This window comes from Nelumbo lutea, chromosome 1 (assembly GCF_056320005.1).
Source record: "Nelumbo lutea isolate HS-2025 chromosome 1, American lotus-T2T, whole genome shotgun sequence".
In the NCBI taxonomy this organism is placed as follows: Eukaryota; Viridiplantae; Streptophyta; class Magnoliopsida; order Proteales; family Nelumbonaceae; genus Nelumbo; species Nelumbo lutea.
Window position 1 is genome coordinate 27889962 of NC_142684.1, and position 18352 is coordinate 27908313.

An 18352-nucleotide genomic window follows, 5' to 3' on the forward strand; every position below is an offset into this window, starting at 1 on the left:
CATTATGGGTGGGCATAAATCAAACTTTTCATGACTGAGCTTTGAGTTTAAACAAAATCAAAATGAGATTTTAGTCAAGCTGAATTTGAGTTTAATTCTCTAGCTTGAATTAAGTTGTAACTTGAGTTCGAACCTCATAATGTTTTTGGTGAACTGAGACCAAATAATCAAATATTCGATTCAGTTCAGCTCGAATCAACTACTATGTTACAACTTGCACACAATAATTTTAAATTTTAAAAAATACGGCTCTGTTTTTTTTTTTTTTTTTTGCCCACAATCCAACTACTATTCTGGAATTTTATATTTTCAAACTGTCATAATTGCCCGTCCCAACAAAATTAATTTTAATTCAACTATCAAATAATCCAAAAATAAAACTCATTTTAATTTATATTGACCCACCTATCTTGTTTCTCAATGCAAAATGCTCGCAGGTCGTCTCGTGGATGGGGCATAATGGGACCATTTCATGATGGAAAATATCTTCGCCAAATCGTCAACGAGAAACTCGGAAGCAAATTACTGGAAGATACAGTGGCAAACCTCGTAATTCCAACCTTTGATATAAAAAATCTCCAACCAGTCATCTTCTCGACATATGAGGTCTTTGTCACCATCTCACTACGTAGAATTATACTACGCTGTGGTGAAAAAATGGAATCTTAATTTTAATTTAAAAATTTGACGCAATTATATTGCAGGCTTCGGTTTAGCTCTCCATACTTTAAAATTTGACGCAATTATTGTTTTTACTAAAATTATCTTTTTGTTGTAATTTTTTTTGTAATTTTCAGTTTTTATAATTTTCTGTTTTTTTTTTTTTTTATATTTTCTCTTTTTCATCAGTTTTTTTGTTATATTTTGTCAATATCCTAAAAACTAGTCTCATAACATGATATTAGGGCAATTCAAAGTTTTAAAAATGTTTAAACATGTTCACATGAGAATATTTTCTAAGTGAATTGTCAAAATACTAATGGCGAGGGCAAAATGCTAGAATCTAAAAGTTCAAGGTGAGTCTTTGATGCAAATGAAAGTTTTGGAAGTTTAAAAAAAAAAAAAGATAAAGTACAAGGTACTAGTCTTACCTCACTTATTGGGCATTATAAGACTACAACAGAGGTAGTCCATCCCCATGGCCGGTTCAAAGTATCAATACAATACACATATTGGCAGTATCGTATCCGTACTTAAAAATGTTCGAAACTCTTTTTTTTAGTTATTTTTCAAATTTTGATTTATTAAAAAATTAAAAACAGGTTTTTTATTATTAAAATAATTGGGGTTTTGAAACACCTGAAAACAGATGTTTTGGAACATATCTGTTTCAAAAGACACGATATGATATGCCTTATGAGGTGTATCGTATCGATAGTTTAAACCATGCCTCCAACGCAAGTGAAAGTAGAAATCAATCCCCAAGTCTCACCTATAAGACCAGCTAGAGACATTAACAAATGAGTGAATACCTTGTAGACACAAGAGTTAAGGGTAGATGCCCATTTTTTTGTTAAATTCCTTCATTTGGTCCAAGAATAGGTTGCCTTATGAAGGATTTCTTGCCTTCAATAAGTATGTTTACAGCCTGATATAGGTCCCCTTGGTGGGCTGTTCACCCAATGTGCCTAGAAGATCCAAACTCATTTGGAAGAGTTAAGGTGGTATTTGATACAATGTTAGATACCCATTTCATTTGGTTCCAAAGTGCATCATGGCAAATATGCATTTTTAAGCTATAGCATGTTACAAAAAAAGCTAAAGGCTCGTTCCTATTTATTGAAGTTTGACATTAATAATTACTTTCAAAGGTGGATTAAGCTAAAGGCTTGTTCGTATTTATTGAAATTTGACATCTGAAACTGCAATAATTATTTTTAGAAATACATTAGAGATGATGAAATTTCTGGTTGAGTCGAGATTAGAATGGCATTTTTGTTCGTTTTCTGTTTGTAATATTGCCAACGTATTTGCTGTTCGTTTTCTAATAATTTATATGACGCTTCTGGGAACTTTTGGGGAAGGGGACATGGTGGTTCAAGTTATGAAAGCAGGTCAGCGAATCTCTGTTGGAGGGTCAGGGTTTAAAGGAAGGGAAACCTTCCTTCGCAGCCTCGCAGGTGCTTGGTTGGAGAGTTTAAAGGTGTTCAGCCCCCTGTTCAGAAATGTAGAGATGGGTTTCCAAAGTCCAAACTGTGGAACATCGAGATGGAGGTCGTGGTTAAGCTCTTGGTGTGTGTGGGGGTGGGGTGGGGTGGGGGGGGGTATTCTTAGCTGAGGGTTCCGATTCCATTGATGCAAGGAGGCAATGTAATGGTTTGTTCGTTTCTTCTTAACTCTTATCTCTTGAAGGATTTTTTTAATTTTAAGAGAAAATTGGTTGCTCGTTTCCTCTTATCTCTTATCTCTTAAAGTGCAATCATACAATTATTTATTTTTCAATGATACCCCCAAAAAGTTAAATAAAAACTCTCATATATAGGGTCAAAATAGATATTTGATAGTTTTCAGAATTCAGAGTTCAAAATTCAGAACAACATTCTCTGCATTCAGAGTTCAGAGGAAAGAAAAGTTCACCAATACCAATATACCTCTTAATGTAATTATTACACTTTCAAATGTCAAACTTCAGAGCAAACGAACAGGCATGGTTGAAATGAGTCGGGATGTAGTAGGCACGTTAGGTAAGCATAATGAGTGAGCATGTAATAGTTGTGTGACACATGTCCTAGTTAATGCACCTTTCATCCAAATGTTTTTGCTCTGTTAGACAGAAATTATCCATTATTTTATTATCTTTGTCAAAATAATTAAAAATAAAAAACAACGAAAAAGGAACACGTAAATGAGTCCCAACTCCCAACATGTTTAGGTTTTCCTTTTTCATTATTTTTATTTTTAATTATTTTGATAAAGATAGTTAAATAATGGATAATATCGGTCTAACGGAGCAAAAACGTTTGGATGAAAGGCGTATAACTAGGACATGTGTCACACAGTTATTACATGCTCACTCATTGTGCTTACCTAACATGCCTACTACATCCGGACCCGGTTGAAGTGGAGCCGGAGCAAGTTTCGTTAGAAATTGTCGAGGTTGCGATTGTATAAGAAAGGAGGATGTCGCACGGGACCTTAACTCCAGAGATGGCTGTGACCGGAGGAGGTACAAGTAGTGGTAGAAATTGGGCGGATTAGGTTGGGTTTGGTTTGGATCGAGCTTCAATTCAACCCACTTAACCCGCCAACCCATTAATGACCCAGTTATATAAAATTAAATGGGTTGGGTTCAACCCAAATCTGCTTTAACCGAATCCAACCCATCCAAACCTATTAATCTTATATTTATGTACTTAAAAAATAAACTAACTCTTTCGTAACAAGTAAGTTGGTCATAGCTCGGTGGTAATAGTAGATGCTATTTACATAAGTGGTGATGGTTTAAATCATATTACATGCATGTTATTTTTACACAAGTGACGAAGCCATTTGACTAGGTTAAGATTTTGGGTTTGACTGAACCACTTAGGTTCAAACCGGTCAAACCAACTTGAACTATCAAATTTGATTATCTTCAAGCTAATCACGTCAAGGGTTGTTGAACCATTTAGATCTGGATCAGTCCCATCGGACCAGACCAGAATGGTTCAGTCAATGGTAGATTGACTTGGACCAGCCCATATCAAGTTTGTGCCTAGGTTTGGGACCCAAAAGGGGGTCAAGAGAAGTAAATCGGACTAGTTTGGATTCAGGACGGGTTGTGCGAATATTGGTCGGACCGGGTGGTCCAAACTGGGTAATGCAAATGGGTGTCAAACCATCCCACCCTGATCCGTTTCGGATTCGGGTTGACCCAGATTGACTTGTGTTGGGTCAATCCAAACAAACCGGATTAAGTTGAGCTAGTCCTGACTCGGGTCTAGTTGATTTGGATTTATGTCAAATTCGGTGAAGTGTGTTGATTCAAGACAAAAGCTAAATTTAGTCAATAATTAATAGAAAATTAATACATTAATTATAAATTATTTCATTCAAATGAAGAAAATTAAAAAAAAAGACTAAGGTATTAATACTTATATCTGTAATGGTTAACCCAATTGTTATCCATGACCCAACCCATTTAAATGGATGGGTTGGGTGATCAACCCATTTCCAACCCGCCAAGTAAATGGACAGGTTGGGTAGGTTCAGCGGGTTGGGTGAAAAATTGCCACCCCTAGGTACAAGGAAGGAACAAGTCTCAGACGCCAAGGATGCTTCCATTTGATGAGGGATAGGCAGGGTAGAGGTAGAGGGGGTTTGGGATTGAATGTTTCTTGCAAGAGGTTGGTGGTGGTAGAGGTCCTTGCAGTTGTACCATTGCCGTAAAGAACATTGGGAACTAAGGGTCCGTTTGGTTCATGATTGGAATCAGAATCGGAATCAGAATGGAAATCCCTCGGAATCGGAATGGTCTATTCCCCCTACATGTTTGGTTCAGATAGGAATCAGAATTGGATTTTGATTGATGCTATTTCGTTGATTAAGAGGCTGGAATCGTTTTGCGTGTCAAATACAATGAGTACACATTAGGTGGTGAGCAATCTTGATTTTTGAGGAATTCGTAGGTGAGACACCCCCAGCCAAAAAAAAAAAAAACACTCAAAACCACGGACATAAGCAAAAATAGCAATCACATTCTCAAATCCATGGCATCATGATCACATTCCCAAAAATAGCGTGGATGGCGTCTGTCAACTGCATTCAAACTTCCCAAACCTGCCCCGGGATCACATTCCCAAACTGCATTGGCATAAGTTTGAACTTCGAACTCCCAAGATCTCAGCCTCTATTATGTAATCACAGGAATGTGATTCCCATTCTGGGGGAGGGGGATGGGAATGGCCATTCCCTCATAGGGGAGAATGGCATTCCACCTACTCATTCCCATTCTGGTCAATCAAACATCCGGAAACGGAATGACCTATTCCAATTCCGATTCCAAGGTTCTATTCTCTCAAACCAAACAGACCCTAAAATGGTTCAAATCTACTTTGGAGGTGAAATTGGCTGGGGCAGTTCACCATCCTTTCGTGTTTGGTGGGGAGCACGGTTTACTTTGCAGTATCTGTGTTTTTACCTATGGGCTAGGAGCTGGTGCTTGGACTTTGGTTCTGACCTCAACTATTTGGGAGTGTTTGAAAGCCCAACTAGAGTCCATTTAAATTTGGTTAGAAAGCGAAAGTATATGATTTTGGCGAAGGAGTTTGCAAGAGAGTCGGATTAAAGATTTGGTACAAGTACTCGGCCACGGGGTCGTACGGCCTGATTTATACCTCTATATGCATTTGAGTAAAGAAATAAGTGTAGAAGAGGAGGTAGTGAAACCACCCCCGCTGAACCGGGTGAGAAACATTGGACTTGGATCCTACGAGCAACACTACAAACTAAAAATGGTTTTGTAGAAAAATGTGGAGAATGGTCTTCAAAGTGGCTAAGTTGTTGGATTCTTTTTGCGTGGTGAAGATTTTTCAAGAGAAGCTTTTAGAGGGAGGAGATGAAGTCTAAAACTCTAAGAGGACAGATCTCTCTTCGGGGACAAGAATATGAGTTTGAGCAGGATAGTAGTGTTTCTCTTGATAAAGTTGATGAGGGGTTCAATTTTGTGGGTTGGAAAAGTGAGTAGGAAATCTGGGTTCCAATTTTTGAGAGCCTTCCGGGGAATAGGAAGAAAGGAGGGAGAGGTATAACTACTGCGTACACAAGCTATTCTTTGTTTGGGCTTTTTGTGATGGACCATTGTTAGAGGTGGGTTGCATGAAGGAATTGGTTTGGTGGGTTGGGTTGGATACTTGTTGTTCCTTGTTTGTTTTAGGGTTGTTTCTAATGGGAACCCATGTGATGTATGGGCTTTATTAAAAAAAAAAAAAATTGATCGATTTTATATGCTAGCCTAATATAATTTATTATATATTATTAATATTTTTTAAATAATTAAATTGTTATCATTAGATGTCATGGGCTCAATGTCTGGCCCCAACCTGGTCCATGATTCCTTAAATCGTCTTTCATTAGGCAGAAAAATGCTTTATCATTGGCCTTGGCTTGTAATATAGGCTTGGAGTGCAAGCCCAGCCTGGGCCTTAGCTTAGGTGAAAAGCTGGGCTTACAAGCTTTCCATGCCTAATGTAGGATTGGGGTGCAACCCAAAGTCAAAGGCTTTAGTGCTTTACCATTGGTGTTAAACCCAGCTTAGCCCATGATGACCACTAGCGAGAGGACTTCTCCCCTCCCTTGTTTCCTCTTTCAAAAGCTTCGCCCATATTCACCCCTATAAATTAGAAGATTCAACCTAATTTAATTGGTACTCATGTAAGAGGAATTAAAACAAGAGGAGCCCATAACCTTATGATTTGGGGTGATCATTTTCAGCTCGTCCTGGCCCAGCCCAGATATTTTGGGATTGGGCCAAGGTCTTTTATACTCTCTGTATTGTTAATTATAATGTATCTCTTTATATAAACTATGGAAGTTTGCATTTCTAATGTGTTTATGACATTCATAATTAATTTTTTGAGAGTAGTTAACGAGATCTTTTATTGAGAAAATATAGAATAAAGGTGTACAATGAAGGATAATTATTTCAATCGATATATTTGTGGGATTTCTTAGAGTTCCCAATGAACTTAATGTACACATTTCTTTTCATTGTATCCATATGTCCCCAAAGTGTATCGTGATACGTATTTGTATCCAAGCTCACCCATGTGATACATGATACTAATACTTTGAAACTTGGTTGTAAAGACAATATGTTTAAATACACCTCAAATTGCATCTCCAACATGGTTCAGATCAGCCATAAAATTCCTTTACATTCACAGATCACATACTAGGATTGTGTAGCTTCAATTTACAACTACATAGAGTCCAAAGTCTTCCTGCAATTAGAGTTTAGATAAGTTTTTGCTTTTGAGTTAGACACTAACACTTTTATGTCCCAAAGCTCAAAGCCTAAAATTGGGGATTTTTGTTTTAGGTCATTAAAAGCTAAAATTTTGAAGTTTATCGAAATTTCATAAACAATTTGACTAGTGTGTGTTATATTTATTGCTTAGGGGGCATTCTTTTTCTGGATTTTGAGAGGGGGGGGGGGAGTCTATTTTCCTGGGCATCATTTACCTGGGTAAGTGATACCCATCTCCTAATTGAGTAATAACTTTTCCATCTTAACGGAAAAGTTAAAATGGGACAAAAATGTCCCTTATAATAATGGATTTTTATGACTAAAAGAATATAGATAAATAATGCAATTACCTTATTTACATGAAAAATAAAACAGCATGAATAAATAGTGCATTTACCTGAATAAATAACTTACCAAATGCCTTAAAAACAAAATAAAATATAATTTTCTTGTTCAGGTGAAGCGAATCCCATGGTTGAATGTTGGATATCTGCATCGGGACCTCTGCCTGCCCATGGCTTTAAAATCAAGAGTTCCCAAGGGAAAGAAACTGAATTCAACCTCATCGATGGTTGTGTATTTGCTAATAATCCGGTATGAATTTGTTTCCACCTTAGTACTAGCTAGGGATGTTGAACAAGATCAAAAACTCGTGAAATTTCTGAAAATTGTTTTTCAGGCTAGGATTGCCATCAGTGAAGTATATAAAGAACTTCTAGCAGATGAAGGAGATAACGATAGGATTATGGACTTTTCGAGCTTCCGTAATTTCGATAATCTTTTGCTTCTTTCTTTGGGAACTGGTACACCGAGGAACGAAAGGAATACGCAGAACAAGTATCCAAGTGGAGCACTTTAACTTGGGCATTCAACTTTAGTAATTTCTCAAGTCCAATAGTAGATGTGATTAGTCAAGCGAGTGCAGACATGGTTGATTATCAACTCTCCGATATTTTTCAAGGCTACAAAGCTAACCAATGACGAAGCACTACGTCTGTATGAACAGACTCCTACATGGATATTTTGGACATTTTTGTGCTTTTTGTTAAAAGATTCTAACAAAGGGTCTACTTGCAATTGTGTCAAAAAGTTATTGGAAGTGATTGCATTTACCAAACTTTAGGGAGATTCAACAATGATAAAAAAAAATTATACGTGAGGTTTTACCAATTTACACTTTCATTTATTTAAATTAAAAAGAACCATAAAGTACATCTTTTGTTCTCAATAGCCAATGTTGGGCCACATTAACCATCATGAACAGATTTCCAACTTTCAAATGGATGAGAAATTTATTCTTTAAACTATTTTCTTGTTTTTTTAAATATTTTTAACTTATTTTCATTGGTTCAGTTCTTATTCATTATGGTAAGAGATGGTTTTATTTTCTTTATTCCCACCATTTAGTGGGTTAATTTTTACATCTACGTTACCTTAAAACCCACACCATTGGATGGCAAAATATCTGCAAGAGTAAGTGATATTTTTTATAGTAGTTTATTATAAGGTTTTCAACGGTTGAAGGAACTGAAGTTGGATTTAGCATATAGAAGTTAATTCTTGCAATGGTAACGAGAATTCAAATAAAATTCTAACAAATGTAACTGATAAAAAATATTAATTTTATTAATTTTTTAGTTTTATTAATGAACCATAATAGATAAGAATAATAAGAATTTTATTAATTCTCATTACCTTTACAAGAATTTTATTTGGACATATCTTTATATTAAAGAACCATAATAAATGTGATAAATAAGAATAATTTTTATAGATGTAGAAATATAAAAAAGTTGCAAAAATTAGGAAATATATTATATACTATCATCATCACAATATTTGTCACATGCAAATCACATATGCAAACACTAGTACATGAATATTCCCTATTCATTCCTTTCCTCTCATCCAAACCCTCTTCTCTCTTAATAACTCCACCCCCATTTAAAGAACTCTGGAATACATGGGCGATCAAGATAGAGACCATTTCTCATATATAGAGCTATAAATTGGGTCATGCCGTTCACGGCCTGACAATAAATTGAGTTGGCCCGACATGACAATATGCAAACCTTACTGGGCACGGCACGATGGAATGGGCCATGTCGGGCATGGGGTTTTAGGTCCATGGGTCGGCACGACAAAATTGAGCAGGTTGTGCCACCTACGGCCCGTGTGTTGAAATCAGATGAGACGCTCATAAGCTTTGCAACCATCAAGATAAAGATGGCTCAGCAAGATAATCAAAATGGGAGTCCAGAGGTTAAAGAACATGCTCTTAAGGTTCAGAAGATTGACTAAAATGGCATTTCTGAAGTTTCTCATGACATCCCTCTTTTGAGGGTGAAGTGGCTATCAGAAAAAGCTGTTTTGCCTTCAAGGGCATCGCCTCTCTCAGCAAGCTACGATCTTTCTAGGTAACAAAATGGCTTCCTTTTGGAATCATTTACTACAATCCTTAGTGGTCGTGAAATTGTTGTCTAATGGGTGTGTCATTTCCTGTAATCTCTCATCGTTTTAGTTTGGCAGAGACTAAAGTCCCAAAGAAATGGAAAGCCTTGGTCCTGATTGATCTGAGCATCAGCATACCCGAAGAGACAGGGGTTCTAAGTTTCTAGCTCATTCCATTGGTTTGATTTTCGAAAAATGACCGCAATTTCATGTGTGTAGAACTACGATCGGGTCTGGCATGGAAACATTCAATTGATGTGGAGGATGCCGATTATAGAGCTCCTATTGGGGTGATTCTTTTCAACCATTATGATTTCACTTTTCAAGTAAAGGCTGGTGATCGGATTGCCTAGTTAATTCAAAAGATAATGACGCCAGAATTTTTGGAGGTTGAAGATTTGGATTCAACTACAAGGGACTGAGGAATTTGGGTCTACAAGTGTTTGATCTATTGCTTTTGTTTGTTCTTAAATGGGGTGTTTTGTTGTATATTCTCTCAATTTTTGCTCTTCTGAGATTCATTGGAGAATTAGGGCGAATAGGTATCGTGCTATATCGTACGTGACTCGAAGTGAACATGGTGTCTTGCTGGTGGTAATGGATGTTAGTTTGCTGCCTGATGGATGGGGGGAGAGAGGGGGAGGAGAGAACGAGTGTCTCATTTTGCTTAATTAACGACATGAAGCATCCTCGCATGCTTTAACCTTTTACACGATTTGGCGCATCCTCCAAATGAGCAAACGATGCCCTGACTGAGGGTGCTTGGAATGAAGCCAAACTCGTTTGAGAGTACAACATAGAGATAATTTGTTCTCCCTCAACATGTGGCTTGTCACTTGGTCATTGGATTTTCCAACATGTTGAAGATTAAAAATGAGGCCTATGGCCACTCTTCGAAAACCATCTATCTTCAAAAGCACTTTCTTCCCTTGTTTCCTCTAGCATCTTCCTCAAACCAACTAAAAGCTACTCTTGCAAAGCCTTCACAACCCCAAAAAAACAAGCTAAGTGACTTTGCCACTTCGACATTTCTCTCCATGCACTTGTCTATCAACTTGGAGAACTTTGGATTTTCTACTATAAATGGAACCAGCCCTTGAGCTCTCGAGTCTACAACTGGTGGAAGACTAGGTGTCTCTACTTCCCTTCCTCTCCTGCCTTGCGACTTTGGTACAATTGCTTCTAATTCGTTTCTTTCTAGAACTGGAGAAGAGTCTACCAATTGGTCAGGTTCCACACTTTTTTCCAACTCCACTGTGTACCAAACTTTGTACTTTGAGTACCTCTTATAAAACACTTTCTCTTAAGCCCTTTTTCCACTCTTTTGTTCAAACTCCTAAGATTTCTTGAGTCCTCACTACCACATTTTTCCTTATTAGCCCATCTATGCAGATCTCGCCTTGACTCGGGTCCATGGTGTCACTAACTTCACTTGAACCCAAATAATAATGGGTTCGAATTTAGTAGACACAATATAGTAAACACGTTGAATGAGCATTACTTGATAAAAATTCTAAGAACTGTCAAAAGTGGTTTTAATCTTTTTTAAGAGTACCCAGGGGATATTTTAAGGGATAGGTATCAAAAAATTTTCTAAGTACTCATTGAATGTGCTTACAACATTGTAAGGACTAGATAACAAGATACCAATTGAAAAACCTCGTATGTTTGCATCATCGGTTCTTGGTGCTGTAGGGAAACTTTTACAAATCTTGTATAGGTTTCCTTACATTTCCCTTCCTTTCCCTTCAAGTCAAGCATAGCCTTAAAGCTTCTTTTCCTTCCCTAGAAATTGATCTTGAAGGGGACATGTTTATAAAATTACATATCCTCCACCAAAGCTGCCCTCAATTGAACTAGCTCTCCATCCATTGTCACCAATTTGTAGCTACAAAAGCCAGAGTCAAATATGGAGTCAAGGCCTTGAACCACTACTCCAAAGTATTCTAGAAGCCCCTTTCAAAAATCTTCCTTTATTTCGGGTTGGGTTCCATTGTTGGACATCAACTTCTGGCCGTTTACTCTAAATGCGATTTTCTCTAAGATTTTTAGTGCCTCCATCTTTGAAGCTGGAATGAACAAAATGGTTACCAGCAAGCTTCCTTACTGCAAACTTAGATCCCATAAAACTATTCCTAACTAACCAACTCTGTAACTTAGAGCAACTAGGATGAACTTCCTCAATCTCTTCTACTAGACATTTGCATCAATTGCACTCTATATCTCTAACCCCTAAACCTTTAATGAACACCCTCAAGCATGCAACTAAAACACAGACCTTCACTTCCCCTTTCTCTAAAAAGCCCAGAGCCGCCATCTTATCCAAAACCATTCAAGAACGTTTTAGGGTAGTTAAAGATTGAGATTTGAGGAAATGAATTTCCTTGTATACCCCCGAAACTTATAATATATTACAATTCCACAAAGTAAATTTGAAAACTGTGTGATATTTTAGACATTTGGTTTATTATATTTTGTGCATAACATATATAAATGTATTTACTAGTCATTAATCAAAGCCAGATTTGTATTGGATCTAATGGGGGTGCATCCGAATTTGATATGATTTTTAATTAGATTCTACTCACCCCATCTGACTAGAGAGTGTGACATTGCACTTTGCAGTCAGGGAGAGGTCCTTCATTGTCGGACAATGTTTGATCATTATGGGATGAGAGTAAAGAGTTCTTTTCATCTAGAAGATGATCAAATCTCACAGTGAGCAAAGAGTAAAGAGTTCTTTCCAAAAAAGAGTTATCTCCAATAGCATTTTCTTCAGACATTTTATTTAAGTCTTGATAACGAGTTCTTATTTCTCACAATGAGTAAAGAGTAAAGATGATTATTGTTTGGTCCCTTTCAAAAAAAAAAAAAAACTAACAACTATAATGGCTGAAACAATAGTCTAGAATTACATTTGAATGTCCACCTTCCAATAACTGAGTGGGTCTAGAATTACATTTGGAAGTCCACCTTCCAATAACTAATTGGGTCTCTACATAAATGATAATGTGCACAAAAAACAAGTTTTATGAAACCTGAATATGCTATCGAGTAGGGAAGATTATTAAAATGGACCTTTGACCCAAATGGATGTAGCCCATATAAACAATGATAATCATGTATTTCCTTTTATTAACCCATGGCATAAAGCATTATATGTCCCATCACTAGGGTTGTCAATGGATTGGGTTTGGGTTGGACCTGTCTAAGTCAAAGTCAATTTGAAGGGGTTGGATGGTCCAATAAGACATATTAAATTGGATCAATTCAGATTTAATGGTCCAAAGTATTTATTGGATTGGAATGGACTTGGTCCATCTATAATGGAATTATATTGGAGTTGATCCAAAGTATCAATCTCTTGCTACAAGGTTTTAAGAGTTGAAAAATAAACTACAATAGGTTTATGTCCACGCCTTGTGCTAATCACCTAGCTTCTCAATTGGTAAGCCCTAGCAAAATTTTTCACTTTGTGAACAAGTCTCTATAACTCCATCCCAAATTTTCTTAGCAATGTTAGCCCATAGAAAATTCTTGCTTATATGAAATAACATAAGATTACAAAATCAGGTCATTATCAAGTAGTTCTCTTATACCTACCAAGAATAATTGGTCTTAAGTTTCTTCTTTTCACCAATTACATAGCTCAAATTTCTACAAGCACTAATTTCCATCTTGGTTGATTATGATCGCACCATCCAACTTAATTGTAGTATGGTATTTACTCCAAAATAATCACTAGCACTGCCTACACCTAATCCCAAGTCATCAATAGATTTATGCTCTACTCCACTACCTTCTATAGTTCCTAGCTAGAAGAGCTTAAAACCTCAACTACGAACAAGAAAAAATCTCTAGAAATAGATCGATCCCCTTTGGAAACCTAAAAAATTAATAACAAAAAACCTTTACCTACAGATTTCTATCCTATTAGGGGCTGGTAAAACAAAGAGAAAATGTTGCCACTCTCTAGACACCTTAGAAAATTCTATAAATTATTGTCCCCTTTAGAAAACTTCAAGGAAACCAAAAAAAAAAAGAACTTGGGTGCCTCTTTCTAAACAAAGAATCCTACTATAATTAGGATTCTTCCTCCGATTCTTCTTGATTTCAATGATCAATTTGAGATTAGACTAGAGCAAGTCTTCTAGAACATTATACCTTCTACACTCTACTAGGGAATTCCCATTCTATAAGGTACAAGAACACTCTAGAGCAAATCTAAATTACTCCAAACCACTCTATGGAATTCCACACAAATCCAAATTGTTCCACAAGTTTCCAAACGGTTCCATTAGCCCCTTCTAGACACACATGGAGAACACTCCAAAACACATTAGCATCTGGATTCTTTCTCCTCTAGTTCTTCTAGAAAATTCTACCTTTTACATTTTTCTAGGGGATGCCCATTCTATAAGGTATAAAAACACTCTAGAGTAAGTCTAAATTACTCTAAACCACTCTATGGCATTTCACACAAATCCATATTGTTCCGCAATGTTCTAGAAGGTTCTACTAGCATCTTGCCCCTTCTGAACAAATGGAGGATGCTCCAAAAAAGCTTAGTAGCATGCAGAGAGTTGGCTAGAATCCTTGGGAAGCATCTAGAAGACCTCTAACCAAGTGCCCCATTATGCCACCCCATGGCATCCTACTATGTTACAGTGTCACAACATTCGTGCCACCTGCTTGTATACCAAATCATGCATTCTAAGTTGAAGGGCATTAAAATACATGTTCATTTTGTCTAGGATTAGGTCACCTAGAAGGATCTTCTTGTATAGTGCATCTCCACATATATGTTCACATCATGTTGCTTTCCCTTGTTTAACTAAAGGGGGATGTTAGCCATGATGTGATGTGCCCATGCATGTCTTTATCTCTTTTTATAGCTTCACTTCGTGTATAATTATCTTACTCTTTGCTTAACATAAACAAATAAGTTTGTGTAAATATCATACATTGTAAAACCCTCAATGTAAAAACAACATTTACTTTGACTCCTCATTGATATTTAGAGAGTCCTCACTCTATTACTTTGATAAGAATCTTTAGAAGAAAACTCAAGGTTACATGTAGGTACCTCTCATAAAGGGATGTTATTTTGTTTGTTGAAAAGAGGGTGTTGCTAAGTCTTGAGGGATTGCTCCCTCTAGGATTAATCAAGTAGTTAGTTTTTGGAAGAGAGGAAGGTATTTCACTTGAGATCAATCCTAGCTTTGAGACACTGATAAAACTCATATTAGATGTCCGTATATGTTTAGATCAGAAGAAAGAGAAGGAAAAGAGAGAGAGAAGGAGAAGGAGAAAGAGAAAGAGAAGAAAAAGAAGGAAAAAAATCACAGCTGAACCAGAGAGAAAAATCTCAAAACCTCTAGTCGGCCCTTCTTTTATTTAAACTCTTCTAAGATATACAAGGATTACCATTCTGCCCTCACTTAAGTGAGGGCCACATCAACAGAGCAATACGTATATAACTAAACATAAAAGGACTGTACTACCCTTGTACAGCCGACTCTAGTAGGCAACAACACCTAATTATGCCACAAGAAAAGAAACCTAGATTGCTCAATACTGAAAAATCATATATCACCCTACTTAAGGAAGATACGTGTTGCTAATTCTTAAGGTTCCAAGTATCAACCTATTATTCTCAAATACAAAATATTAAGCTTTGAACGTGGCCATATTCCCTAATTCCTAGTATTTCACATGCTAGAAACATCAAAAACCATAATATATCATATAATACATCACAATAATTTGAACCATGTTTATCTATATGTGCATATACAACTGTTCTTTATGCATAATCAAGAGTTTCTTACATAACACTTACATGCCATTATATATACCCCATCAATACTGATTCTTTAATCATCAATTGCTTGTATAGAATTTGATTCCAGGATTTTGGAAACAAAACAAAAATACATATAAGTGAATATAGAGGCTTTAAACTACAAGTTTATCGCAAGGCAATAATGATATATCAAAATAAACCTACAAAACAATTAACACAAAGAACTTTAATGATGTAATGGATTGTTCACATATATGAACGAACTTTTTGTTTTGAAAACCAAATCATGCATATCGGCAAACACGTACTAAAGAGTCTCCCTTATTGCGGTAGTTTAATGAATTTGCAGTATCTATACTCTTGATGATAGGTTTTGGTTGCATAGTTTTGTGGGTTCTAATCATCAACTAGAGCAGGAAGGGGCCCAATTACATCATCCGATGGTGGCACACAAAACACGGCCCATGACATGCTGTTCACCACGCTCCTATGTCCTATGGAGAACATGCATCATTACTCAATACCTAGGATGAAAGAGTCATTTACTTAACTAGAGACCCTTCTTGTTTCATGTTTTTATTAAAATCTAGCCTCTAGTTTGTGTATTACTAACACACCATCTATGTTAGTTCACACCTTCCAAGTTCCAACCATGTTATAATTTGGGAGGAGGGTTTTATTTCTTAAAAATTTGATGTCGGAATCATTAAGGGTATTTTTGAAATAAAAAAACCCTAGACTTATGCCCTTTCAGTGGCAATTTTTTGTGATGATCGCGATGATGTATTACAAGTATGTAAGTGGCAACTTCCCGCGCGTTCTCTCCCACTTCTTGACGAAAAGGTTGTGCTAGCTGAAACTTTTGGCAGAAGCTAGACGGAAAGGTTCCGCTTTTGTCTCTCAATCATCTCTCTCTCGCTCGCTCGCTCGTCTCTATCCTTCTCTCGATCTCTCTCTCTCAGTCATCCCTTTCTCTAGCACAACCTTTTCCCTTCCTCTGTCCTGCAGAAGCTTGAACCAACACCAGGTGGTGCTATTCCACGGACTGTAGCAGAGCAAACCAACACATATCTATAACTAACAGGTATTAAATCTCCCTCTCTCTCTCTCTCTCTCTCTCACTCTACGTATTTTTTCATGCGTATTAACCTGTAATGGTCTTTTCCTTTTGTAGTACTTGAATTCAGGAAGCAAAGCCATCACAAACTTCTCTGTGGCATGAAGTTTGATGAATTGGCATAGTATGAATATGGATAAAGAGTGAATGTATTTGTATCTTGTGGGGCTGTTTCAGCATAAGTGTTTAAATAGTTTATATCGTCTTGTAATGTTTTTGCAAGTTAAATGATTAGTGAGACTTTTGTTTATTTTATATCCACATTATGATCTTTTCTTCTTAATAATATTTGTTTGTTTTTGATGAAATTACTTTATAATGTCTTCATCCAGGTTGTTGGGACCCTTTTTACACATCATCAGAAATGTGTTCTGCTGGATACACACGCATCTGGAAATATAACTACTTTTATAGGAGGTCTTGATCTTTGTGTTGGTCGCTATGACACGCCTGAGCATCGGCTGTTTCATGATCTTGAAACATTTCCTGTGAGTAGATCAATTCATTTTTCCTATTTTTGGACTTTCATTTAACCAGTGTTGCAAATGGACCAGATCAAATAGGAGATACGTAGATCCAAATTTGATTCATTTATATTCAGATTTAGTTGAACCTCACTTGTTAGATTTATATCAGATTTTAATTGGATTCAGATTGCAATAAGATATTGAATAGTATAAACAAAATAAGCTAAAATGATTGAATATTATATATTATAACAAAATGAATTAAACTGACTGATATTATACATTGTGAACACAAAAAACTTTTAACTTATAATTCTTTAGTGAAAATATGACATCCAACCTATTTAGGGGTAGGGTGACCACAAGTTGGGCTTAAGGGCTATAGCCTGAGCCCGGGCTGGGTTTTGGGTTATGCTTCCTCTATATTAATTCGTCAGTTTTCATCAAATGGAAAGAAGAAAAACAAGAACTCTTCCTCCTCTTAAGGAGTCTTAAATCTCCTTGTGCTCTAGAGGTTTACACTTCTTGCGTTCTGAACTATGCTTCACACCTTCAGTCGCCTGTTAATAGTGTTTCTAGGGAAAAAAATTATTTGAATTGTGTGAATAATCTTATCAATAATATAACACCATGCCTGCAAATGAAAGTGCAATTCACCATCTAGAACTTTATATTTACAATTATAGTGTATGCGGACAGTTGGCCTTGAACTTCTTGGTTTATGCAGTTTAATATTTGATGATAATCTCATTCCAATAGTTTTTGTCAGCTGGGTCATTTGTCTTTTGGCTGTCTCAATAATAGGTAGAAACTAAGGGTCCAAGGCAACCATGACATGATTTGCACTGCAAAATTGAAGGCCCTGCTGCATATGACGTGCTTAAAAACTTTGAGCAGCGCTGGAGGAAAGCAACAAAATGGACAGAATTTGGAAAATGTTTCAAAAGGGTTTCTCATTGGCATGATGATGCTTTGATAAAATTGGAAAGAATTTCATGGATACTTAGCCCATCCCCATATATTGCAAATGATGATCCTATCTTGTGGGTTTCTAAGGAAGTTGATGCTGAAAACTGGCATGTTCAGGTTGGATTTGGATGGTGCAAATTCCCTTGCTACAGTGACACTACTTTATTTAATTTCATTGGTTTGCATTAATGAGCCTCGGTTGACTTTCTCTTCTTTGGAAGATTTTTCAATCTATTGACCCTGGATCAGTAAAAAGGTTTCCTACCAAAGATGTTCAATTAGCTCATGACCAGGTATATCCATTAAACCATTATTTTCCTTTTGAACACAATTTATATATTGAATAGTGTTATAGTGGGTTTTCAAAGTAATTGAATAAGATTTTACATTGAAACCTGTTCTTTATTCAATTTTCATTGTGGAAAGAAAATTTGCGTGAAGTGTAATTTGTAACATTCCATTGCAGAAACTTATTTGTGAGAAAAACTTGGTGATAGATGAGAGCATTTAAACAAGATATGTCCAAGCAATCAGATCTGCCCAACACTTAATATATATTGAAAATCAATATTTTCTTGGATCATCATATGGATGGC

At 36.4% G+C, this 18352-nt stretch overlaps 1 pseudogene; it reads left to right on the top strand.

Annotated features, from left to right (window-relative positions):
- The first annotated feature begins 9073 nt into the window (after window positions 1–9073).
- LOC148874084 (deoxyuridine 5'-triphosphate nucleotidohydrolase-like) lies at window positions 9074–9844 on the top strand (annotated as a pseudogene).
- The last annotated feature ends 8508 nt before the right edge of the window (window positions 9845–18352 follow it).